The 10093-nt window shown below is 37.1% G+C and overlaps 1 long non-coding RNA gene across 1 annotated transcript; it reads left to right on the forward strand.

Moving 5' to 3' along the window:
* The first annotated feature begins 3845 nt into the window (after positions 1-3845).
* Positions 3846-9892, forward strand: LOC129048806 (uncharacterized). Its single transcript, XR_008511470.2, has 3 exons — positions 3846-4063; positions 5835-5978; positions 9775-9892. It is a non-coding gene; the product is annotated as an uncharacterized LOC129048806 (long non-coding RNA).
* The last annotated feature ends 201 nt before the right edge of the window (positions 9893-10093 follow it).

The following is a 10093-nucleotide window of genomic DNA, read 5'->3' on the forward strand; positions in this document are numbered from 1 at the left end:
ACAAAGCCTGACTATGAGAATGATAGTGATGATGATGACAATGATTCAAGAAGTGGGAAATTTAAATTTCTGGAGCACCTTCTAAACACAGAATTAGAGCCTTTATGTGTATTCTTTAATTTAAAACCGAAACTAGAAAAAAAACCCCTACAGGTAAACAATACAATCCTCATTATATTACGTATGAGCTAGAACATTAAAATCTGACTTTTCAGAAACATTTGGCCTTTATTAGGACTGTCAGTAGTTCTAGTCCCATCCTCCAAGATAAAACTGAAAAGAAAATGTATACTCCAAGATGTTTAAAAGAAAAATAAAATGCTTATTATTAAAGCATAGGAATGAGGTTTAAAAAAATATTTTTAATAACTCTAAGTAGAATTTAGAATCCTGGATTAATTTTAAAATAATTTTGGTTAATTTTAAGCATTGTATGTTTTTTGTTTTTTAGAGACAGGGTCTCGCTCTGTTGCACAGGTTGGAGTTCAGTGGCATGATCATGGCTCACTGCAGCCTCCATCTCCTCGGCTCGATTGATCCTCCCACCTTGGCCTCCCAAGTAGCTGGGACTACAGGTGCAAACCACCTTGCCCAGCTAATTTTTAAAATGTTTTTTTGTAGAGATGAGGCTCTCACTATGTTGCCTAGGCTCATCTCGAACTCCTGGGCTCAAGTGATCTGCTCACCTCGGCTCCCCAAAGTTCTGGGATTACAGGCATGAGCCACCTGCCTGGCCGAATGTTTTTACTTTTATTTTTCCCAGAGCTTACTTACCAGCTTAAAATTTTAATATGATGCATATATTTACATAATTGCAATGAACTCTATCTGCTTTTCAATCAGAGACTTACATTTGCTGGAAATATCTTGATAAATGGGCAGAATATTTTAAATTAATTTTATATTGTATTTATCTGCAATGTTGGCAATGTAGGTACAGTCAATTTGTAAAAGGTACATAAGGCATCTGCTAGGTGTTTTTTTCTTTCTTTTTTTTTTTTTTTACTCATGCAAGTATTTCTTTGTGTTTTCATTCTTCTTTGATCAATTGTAATTTCTCCTAAATAGCAATTTACCCAATTTTCCTTAAGATAGAATCTCCCGTAAAAGTATAGTTTCTTCAGCTTACCCTAGAACCTCAGAACTAGCATCTCCAGAAGGACCCTGAAATCTGTACTTAGTAGGTAGCTTTTACTGTCAGATAAGTTTGGAAACTGCTCTAAAACATTCTTTCCCAGGCTCCTAGAGCCATTATTTTTACAAAAGGAAATAAAACATTTCCATTGTACTGTACTCAAAATGTGGTTGCAGAAAAAGTAGGTAAACGTTATTTCTATTCTAATTTCATTCAGTGTTCAAGTTGTATCACCACTCATTAATTGATAGCTCACATTTCCATTTTAGGGTGAAAAAGTAAGATATGTTGTATAATTATTCTGGGAATGATAACATCTGATATTTCAAACAATAATAATATCTGTATAATTATTCTGCGGTGACTCCCTTGCCCCATCAAGTAAACTCTCTGAAGCCAGTTTCTCATTTTTTTTTACCTGTTTCTCACAGGCCCAAAAGAGGTCTATAATAGATTTAAAATACATGTTTATTGAGTTGAAACAAATTAAATTGTGAAGTATTGATAAGGTGGAAAGCAAATGATAATTATATTGGCACTTTTTCATTATGTTATTGCTTAGAGATCATTCTATCTTCCATCTATCAAGATCCAACTGCTATCACTCAAGATTCCACATGGCAAAGGAAGAGAATACAGAAGCTCTTTCCACCAATCCTCCCTCCCTTAATGAACTCACATTTCTTCTTTCTCTGCTCTTTTTCCAAGCTCACTCTATTGACTCTGTTTTATCCATCCACACCCGAGTAATCGCCTTATATCTGTATTCACAATATAGAGTGAAAACCTCATTGAGGCAGAGATTCTCTCAGCAGAGCTTTCTGGTCTTGGTCAAAACATTAATAAAATAAATAAGCCAGCCCCAGGCTATAAGCTAAGCCATTTCAATAATGAAGGTGGAACCTTTCTTTCTCTACTGGGAAAGTAACTTGAAGCAAATACATGCTATCCTGAAGCAAGGGGTCTTTCTCTGCCATCTAAAATAGCTCTGGGCCTAAAATGCTGTGGTTCATCAGGCCCTACAGCATCAAACACTTGTGTAGCAGATACTAAATATTTGTTGAAGAAAAGGAAAATTGGAAAGGAAGGAAAAAAAAGGAAGGAAGATTTTATCATTTTATTAACAGTATTATCTGTAATTTTTAATGTAATATTATACTTTCAATGTTTATTTCAAAGTTCTTTCATCTGAAAACCACAAGTTATCAATAATCATAAGTTTGACATGTGTGGCTATGAATATATATAAATATGAATATATAACATGAATATCTTTAGGATTTCATCTGGAAAAAATATTGTAAGGTCTGCAATTTTTCCATTACCTAATCACAAACATGTCTTTGTTATAGAAGCACAATTGGGTCCTCAAATGGCTTTTTCACATTCTTGTTGTTTACAGAGTATGTAATTACTACAGTCTAGGGATATATATGTAAAGTATTAGAAAACAAAGGTAAAAAAGAAATAAAGTAACTTGGGGTTTATTGTGTTGAAGTCTTCGGTGTATGTGCAGACTGCAGGATGACACAGGGACTGTCTGAAACTGTTCTAATATGAAGAAGCTAGAACTTTCAGGAAAAGGCTGGAGAGTTGAAGGGAGAACAGTATAAGCTATTCAGTTTTTTTGTTTCAGTCAAGAGGATACAGCTGGATCCCAAAGTAGCAGCACTTATTAAGTTTAATGCAATTTCCTGAACATGTTGGTATTTTGGGTGTAGAATCTGTATGTGCCTGTTTATGTGTGTAGTGAGTGGTCTCTCCAAATTAAAAAGATGGTTTAAAAATACCAAATTAGAGTTGGAGATGTCTTGGTGCATTTCTAGCATCTATAAGACTAACAACTGTAGGATGAAAGCCAAAGTGGAGTGAGGGATATCTAGCATGTGAGCAGACTAGTGAAAATGTGTTTCTGTAAGACACATGATCAATACTGGAAGGTGACATTTTATTTTCATCACTTTTCTCTATCTATTCTCTCTGTATTCATCACCTCTTCTCCAGACTCTCTCAGCCATGTGTCTGCTTGCCTTCAGCTTCTTCACCAAAACACACACATGCGTACGTGCACAAACACACACACACACTTTTTCAAAGTCTGATAAGTTTTATCGAGAGCATCACATTTGGTTTCAGAGCCAGTATGTTTTCATTATGGAGATTAACTCTCACCTGACACAGGATAAGCGCAACAGGTGTTCAGAGGAGAAAGAGGGATGGAGTAAGCTGAGCTGCTCAAGGAAGGTAAAGGGGGAGATGCACCTAGGACTGGGCCTCAAAATATAGATGCATTTTCACTGGCAGAGGGGGCATGTGTATGTGCCTATTATGTTTAAGGGATGGGGTGGCACTTTCCAGGCAGTGGGAAGGGAATACAAACCAAGACATGTAGACAATGTCCCATTTACTAAAGGAAAAGATAGATGTTCAATTTACCTTGAGACAAGGCTATGTGTGTATGTGTGTGTGTGTATCTGTATGTATACATATATATATTTTATGTATATATACACATATCAGGGGGTTGTAGGAGGCAAAAGTGAAAAAAAAGTGAAAAGGTAGTTTGGGAAAGATTACAGAAGACCTTAAATGCCCTGTTAAGATCACCCACCACCACCACCCCTTCTGACACACACACACACACACACACACACACATGCATGTGTGCTACTCTTTCACTTGTCCAAGGATGGAACTTGTCCAAGTTGTTTCTATTTCCTTCCAGCAAGAAACCAATACAGATTCTCAGCCTTAATCTTGAAAAAAAAAATCACTGAATGAATCTCTCACCTCCTGAAGCCTAACAGATGATTACTGTGCTGGAGAACTAATTTGCCTACTGAATGAATAGCTTATCTTGGAGAAGAAATTGGTCACCAGAGAACCAGGAAACCCAAAAGAACCTTCTGAGGTCATCAGAACATATAGGTATTATTTCTTTAATATTCTCACAACATTAAAAACCTGTCCAGATAAATTGATATAGACAGGGAAAGAGGAAGAATATGACCAAGGAATAGGGAGAGACAAAAAGAGGGGTAATGGAGGGAGCTGGGGCAAGGAGAAGAGGGAGTGAATAAAGAACATGGCAAGCCCTCTAGCTTTGTATTATCATGGAGACCCTCATGAAGCCATTTCTCTGTCTCCCTGCATATTCTGAGAAAAACAATCTTCGAAGGATTGGTCTATAGTAGAAGGAAGCCTAATGAACAGTGGAAGAGATACTGCTATGTCTTTTTTGTTTTTCGTTGCTTTTGCAGGCAGCAGTAGATATATAGTTTTGTATGTGACATTTTATTTTATTTTATTTTATTTTATTTAGATGGAGTCTCGCTCTGTCACCCAGGCTGGAGTGCAGTAGCATGATCTCGGCTCACTGCAACCTGTGCCTTCCAGGTTCAAGCTATTATCCTGCCTCAGCCTCCTGAGTAGCTGGGATTACAGGCATGCGCCACCACGCCCGGCTAATTTTTGTATTTTTAGTAGAGATGGGATTTCACCATGTTGGTCAGGCTGGTTTCCAACTCCTGACCTCGTGATCCACCTGCCTCAGCCTCCCAAAGTGCTGGGATTACAGGCATCAGCCACCGCACCCAGCCTTTTTTTTTTTTTTTTCTTAAAGAAAGGGATTTGTCTATAAATGTAAAAAGCTAAAAGCTGGATTATGATAGGAGCAATGGAGTGATAAAAATAACATATTATAGGAAATAGGGCCTAGTCTCATACCTTCCTGTTGCAGTTGCTTAAGACACTGAAAATACATAATCGGGAAGCAGTCCCTGGGTTCTTCCTTTTGGACCAGAAATGACTGGTGAGAGCCAGGGATAGAGAGAAATAGTTCCTCCTTAGCATATTTGCATTATTATTAGTATATTTGTTTGAACATCCAAGCACTATCAGGGAGTGCATAGAAGGACAAACACTGTGCAATTGTACTGCCAAGGGCCACAGTCTTACAACATAAACCATAAGATCAGCCACTGCAACTCTTACAAACTGTCATTTATAAGAAGAGACCATGGGAGTCAAAGCGATGCACTCTAACAACAGTGATGTCCCCAGGAAGAGAATACACAAAAAAATGAAATTAAATTTATTATTAGGGAGATGTGTTTAAGGATAGTTGATTTTTCCTGTTTAATAATTCACTTGATACTTCTATTTTAAAGTTAAAAATACCAACATGTGTCCATCCAGTGTTTCCCTAAAATAATTTTGTATTTGCAAAGGACATTTCATGTGAAGCTGGCAAATAGCATATTGATTAGGACAGGCTGTGTAGAAAGAACACTTATCTTTAGGCCCCATATGGCTACATGATCCTCTGATACTGTCAGTGTGTCCTGGAGCTTCTTCCAAGACACAGCTGTCTTCAAACACATGCTACCTAGGGCTTTTGATGAGTAAATAAAATTCTGGGGGCAGGGAAATAGCCCACACCTATACATCCTGCAATTCAAACCTGCTGTGTTTCAGCTTTCACACCTTTCTGCAACACAGAAAACTTGCTTACGTTACAAAAATCACATGCACACACGTAAGTTGACATGGGAAAGAACAGGTGGTTTTGTGTCATGCCTCATGACTACTGAAATTATGGGTGGCTTTATTATCTATTGTTTCTATGCAGACTACATAATTTTTGTTCATAAAACTAAAATTAACAAAGAAAGAGTATTTTTCTCCCACTGCTCTTTAGTATCTGAATGTCAGTGCTGCTCATTGACTCTGATAAAATGAAGACAGTGCAGTCAGTGGAAGAGACACAAAGTATGGTATCAGAAAAGACCTGAACTAGAATGCCAGAACTCCAGAATCCCATTCACCACTTATGTGACCTTAGGTAAGGTTCTTCATTTCTCTAAGACTCTATTTCTCTAAGGCTCTGTAAAATTGTAATCACCTTATGGGTTCACCTTGCCTGCTGCTTAGACAGAGCCAATTTATCATGACAGGGGAATTGCAATAGAGAAGAGTAATTCATGCAGAGCCGAATGTGCAGAAGACTAGAGTTTTACTATTACTCAAATCAGTCTCCCTGAGCATTCAGGGATCTGAGTTGTTAAGGACAGCTTGGTGGGTGGGGGGAAGCCAGTGGGCCCCCAAATCGGATGAGACAGTTTATCCATCTGGGTGGTGCACTTGATGGAGCCAGTTTATCCATTAAGGGCAGGGTCGGCAAAATATCTCAAGCGTTGGTCTCAGGCTTTACAATAGTGATTTTTATCCCCAGGGGAAATTTGAGAAGGGTTAGAATCTTGTAGCCTCCAGCTGCATGACTCCTAAACCATCATTTCTAATCTTTTGACTAACTTGTTAGTCCTGCAAAGGCACTATGTCAAACCCCCAGGCAAGAAGGGGGTTTGTTTTGAGAAAGGGCTGTTATTATCTTCGTCTCAAACTATAAAATAAGTTCCTCCCCAAATTAGTTCAGCGTACACCCAGGAATGAACAAGGACAGCTTGGAGGTTAGAAGCAAGATGAAATTGATAAGGTCAGATCTCTTTCACTGTCTCAGTTATAATTTTGCAATGGCAGTTTCAAACTGAGAATAATGAGACTCCTCTGGAGTTGAAGTGAGAATCAAATGAGATAATAGTAGTATCCAGCAAAGTGCCCAGCACCAAGTAGTCATTTAGTAAATATTGAATCTGGATGTTCACTAAATGTTCAGAATCAGTTGAATGTGAATCTGGATCAAAGGAGTAGAAGAGAACACGAAATGCTTGAAAAACATCCATTAGGACTATTTTTAGTCCTGTAAGAAGTTCAGGTGGTTGAAGAATATGTTTGGTGTGTTGTGTTCTATTAATCTGGAGATCAATAGTAAAGTTCTCTTGTATGACGTTTTCTCAGTAATGAATCTAATCTTTTCAGTATCCCTGGCTAAGATCTGCACATAATAAATTTGAAGTAAATATGATTCTTTTAAGTCTATATTTCGTTCCTTCCTTGTACACATATTTCCAAAATTCTACTTATAATGATAGTGTCCTTACATTCCACTTTACTTCTAAGTATTCACTAATTACTTTTGCAAACTCCTTTCATTAACGAGGAGAAAAATATCCTTAAGCTGTGTGAACTATGACAATACCTTTAGAATATTTAAAGCTGAGAGAGACAAATTAAAAATATGATGTCTACGTTTTAGAATGTCTAAATGTCTATATTCTTCCTCAGGGCTGGACAGGAAGCAAGTCCTCCCTTAAATCAGCCATGAAAGATGAAATGATAGCACAAAAGCTTGTGTCAGCAGACCAGGTGGAGCTGAAGTTTCCTATTCCTCAGCTCACTCACTGTGACTCCGTAGGTGGGGTTCTCACTGAGATCACCGTGAATAATCCAGATGAAGACAGGCCTGTAGCAAGCAGAGTCTTGCTGGCCAAATAAATTTATTATGAGTATTTTCCTAGTACCTTATGTGAAGTAGAGGGAAGCTGACTCTTGAAGATATATCCAGAAATAACCAGAGGTACTACTGAGGATGTACCCAGAAATACCCAGACATACTCTTAAGAATGTACCCAGATATGTGAACACCTAATCACATACTGCTATTTGTTTATGAAAACTAAAATTGGAGAACTAATTACAACCAAAACCAACTCCGATTTTTAACACGATAGTTAGAATAACTTAGCATGGAGATTGGTAAAAGGATCTGTATCTTCTGTCGCTTCTGACTCATGATATGAGTTAATTTTCTAATGCCTTTGTGTTTCACTTTTCGAATCTGTGAAAGAAGCGACTACACTTAGGTAGTAGATTTTTATTATTTGTTTCTGACCATCACCAGTTTTCTTGAGACTGGTCATTCCCTGTGCTTTGTGGGGTTTGGCTTTGTGAGACAAGGCAATCCTTTTTTGCCTAAGCTACTTCAAGCTGAGCTTCTGACCTTTGGAATCAAATGAGTTCCAATTGACATGCCCTAACTATTCAGAGATGACAGAAGAATATAATTTTTCAGATGAAAGAAGCAACATAATATTTTACATAATAGAGTAATGACAGATAAATTGTTTTTTATTATTTAATCAGTTTCTAGAAAATAACTAGAAATGACAAGCAATGCTTTTGTTGACTTTGCTTGACAGGATGCATAACTCATAAAAGGAATAACCAAATATTTGTTAACAACTGACTTCCTCTGTGAAATCTAAGTTATAAAACTATTTCAAACAACATTATTTCCTAATCATCAAATCCAGTGATTATTTTCTTCCTTTTCTTATGTCTCAAGTTAACTTCCCCAACTGTGTTTGTAATCAGAGCCCTTTTTGGTTCCTTGGGAAATTTTATCCCATCAGTTCCAAGTTCCCATCAATTAGAACTTGTTTTTTTGTGTCTTCAACCTCCATCTCTACTGCTCTCTTCCCATCTGGTCACATGTATTATTTTATCTTTCCTGTCTTAATTTTAAAATGTCACCCTAATAGTGAGACTCCGTCTCAAAAAAAAAAAGTCACCCTAACTTCATTTTCATTGTAAGATAAAGATAAAACAATTTTTTCCTCCGACTCAAATAAACCTCTAAAGAGAAGGAGAGGCACAATAACCTAGTAGTCAAAAGTGTTGCACAAACCTGAATTTGAATTTGAGCTTCATCAGTTCCAGATTATCAGTAATGTAATGTTGTAAATCAACTTGTGTAAGTTACTATTCAGTCTGTGTTGCGATTTGCTCGTCTTTAAGACGGGGATAATATTATACCTGCATGCCAAGTGTTCAGTGGAATACTAGACACACAACTAAACCTCTCCAATAAACACTAGCTGTCATTATCGTCATTATTATTATAACCCCATCTCCATTTCTTTATTAGCTGCCATTTTTCTCTATGTATTGCACTCCATCTTTTCTCCTCTCATTCTTCTTAGCTCAACATTTCTAATTAATAAACCTAACTCCTCAATTTTTCAGCATTACTCTTCAGCATTTGGCCTGGTAAATCACCATCTCCTTTTTTAAATCTCATCCCGTCTTTGACTTTTATCGTTCTCTTCCTAGCCCTTTAAATTCTTCTCTGTTTCTTGACTAGTTCTATTTTCTTCTTTAATGGGAGCTTTATGCAGTTGATTTATTGGTTCTTTTCCTCTGTGGAGAGCAGGGCCATTGAGTCATTGGATCCAGAACCCAAGTGCTAATGAAGTGTATTGTGCAGGGAAAGGTTTGGACCACGGGGTTCTCACCAAGAAAGCCAGGTCTTGTGTGGTGCCCAAAGATGCAGTGGAGTAAAGGACTATAAGGGGCACTAGAAGACGGTCAAGGACAAGTCTTCATCCATTCAGTATTCAATATTATCACACTTAGTTTTGGGCCAGATTATAATTAGACACTATAAAGGAAGATTTAAATTTGATAAAGCATTTATCAGAAATTCAACATGCATCTAAATGTTAGCTTTTTATAATCATTAGACTACTATTATAGTATAGTATAGTAATTAGTAACATAATTGCTGCAAAGTGAATACTGTACATAGCTAATTTCTTGAGTCCACATCATGATCTGCCATCCTTCTTTCGTTACAAATTCCCCTGAAGTTGTCCAGCTGTTTCTCTTATTTTCCAGTGTTCTCTCTATAGTTTTATTTCTTCTTCATGTCTCATTGCAACTTTGATTATTGTTTCCTTAAGGATTCTTAAAATCTGAACACGAGAAACTTCACATCTGAGAAAGTGTGAGAATGAGATCCAAGCCATCCCCAAAGCAGGCAAGGAACTCCATTTTTCTGGAAGATCTGTTGTTTAGCTCTGTAGGAAATGAGGCCTGATGCATCTCATCAGGTGATTAGAGTAATTTTTCAGTATTTGTTCAAATATATCTTCTAGTGTTTTGAATTAATCTTGATTAATCTTGATTTGAATTAATCTTGATTCTGATATAATTAACTAATAAAGATCTATAGGTTGGCTATGGTGGCTCATGCCTGTAATCCCAGCACTTTGGAAGGCT

Source organism: Pongo abelii, chromosome 1, assembly GCF_028885655.2.
Source record: "Pongo abelii isolate AG06213 chromosome 1, NHGRI_mPonAbe1-v2.0_pri, whole genome shotgun sequence".
Lineage (NCBI taxonomy): Eukaryota > Metazoa > Chordata > Mammalia > Primates > Hominidae > Pongo > Pongo abelii.